The sequence below is a fragment of the Micropterus dolomieu genome, unplaced genomic scaffold (assembly GCF_021292245.1).
Source record: "Micropterus dolomieu isolate WLL.071019.BEF.003 ecotype Adirondacks unplaced genomic scaffold, ASM2129224v1 contig_10708, whole genome shotgun sequence".
Lineage (NCBI taxonomy): Eukaryota > Metazoa > Chordata > Actinopteri > Centrarchiformes > Centrarchidae > Micropterus > Micropterus dolomieu.
Genome location: NW_025739694.1, coordinates 1 through 1,493, shown reverse-complemented (window position 1 = coordinate 1,493; position 1,493 = coordinate 1). Strand labels below are relative to the sequence as shown.

The 1,493-nt window shown below is 47.0% G+C and overlaps 2 non-coding genes across 2 annotated transcripts; both read right to left on the bottom strand.

Moving 5' to 3' along the window:
• Nucleotides 1-605: 605 nt before the first annotated feature.
• Nucleotides 606-677, bottom strand: trnap-agg. The gene has a single exon. It is a non-coding gene; the product is annotated as a tRNA-Pro (tRNA).
• Nucleotides 678-820: 143 nt separating this feature from the next.
• trnap-ugg lies at nt 821-892 on the bottom strand. The gene has a single exon. It is a non-coding gene; the product is annotated as a tRNA-Pro (tRNA).
• Nucleotides 893-1,493: the final 601 nt, after the last annotated feature.

The window sequence follows — 1,493 nt, the reverse complement described above, 5'->3', positions numbered from 1 at the left end:
ATCATTTCTTGCAGGCTTTGACACTTTGACATAATACCAGTGGTACACAGGAAAGTAACATGGGTCGCGTTAGTTGGTGAAGTAATGTGGAAAGCGATACAACTTTGCACCGGATAACATTAGCAACTGCTCGGTGTTAGCCGGCGAGCTAACGTGATTTTCTCTGTGTTTCTCCAGCTTTACTAATGCTCGCTTTGTTCTTGCTCGACATCATCTGAACCTGTTTGGTCTGATGGGCTTCAGCACATAAACCTTTATTGTTGTTTTGTGGCCTTACGTGGAGCCCGTGTTTTACTGTGAGCCGGTTATGTTTATGCTGTTAGTGGACTGCATGTCGTTAGCTGCCGTGTTGTCGCTGTAGCGTGAGAGGCTCGGGAGCGCGCACAGGGCTGAATCCGACCCGGTGTCCTCACATTAAAAGCAGAATAGTGCTTGATGCGAGCAACGGAGAAAACAGGCGTGTGCTTCATTTCTAAGTGACTTTTGAGCCCATTGACAATAAGGCAATGAAAATTTGATTTACTAAAATCAAAAACTTACATATGGCCCCTTCAAATTACAGTGAAAATAGCTTCATATTTGAAGCAACGACAGTCTCCTGGTAAGGGCTCGTCCGGGATTTGAACCCGGGACCTCTCGCACCCTAAGCGAGAATCATACCCCTAGACCAACGAGCCACAAAACACCTTTTCTGTTTTGATGAAAGACTCAGATTTCATCAACGTTAAATTAAAGTAGAGTAAGCTTTATCTATTAAAAGCACCTACGGGTTCTTAGCAAGTGCTCCCCCGGAATTTGAACCCGGGACCTCCCATTCCAAGGGCTCGTCCGGGATTTGAACCCGGGACCTCTCGCACCCAAAGCGAGAATCATACCCCTAGACCAACGAGCCGCAAAACTTTTTTTCTGATTTGATGAAATACTCAGATTTCATCAGGGCATTGTGGAGTTTCCAGCGGCCACTAGCGGTGTGGTTTTAAGATTGCAACCAGGCGTGTGCTCGTACACGTGCTCGCTTTAACTCATGAGCGAGCATAATCCGAAACACAACCGCTTTCATACAGAAATCCTGCAATAAACGCAGAAACGCCTGCATGCGGGCTGTGGCTTTTCTCCAGACATGTTCAGGCTCTGTTACTTCAACGTTCCCGTCTCAGAGGCAGATCATCACCGGCGCCGTACCTTCCATTCAGCGCAGCGAGACACCGGCATATTGGCACAGTACTCCCGAAAAAAGTGAGAGCGGCTATAGAGAGACAGGGAGACAGCTTCACACAACATGGTGGAAACTCAGGTAAACTCCCACCGCAACGGTACAGTAATGTTTTTATCAGCTTGATGTTGAACTAATCCATGCTCGTTACATGATAATGGTACAGTGACTGCATTCAGCCGACGTGCTACATCGTTAGCTCGCCTGCTGCTTTCAGTAACTGTGTATCTTTCACCGGAGGCTCAGCAATGTCAGCACAGCTAAAAGTATTGGATGATAA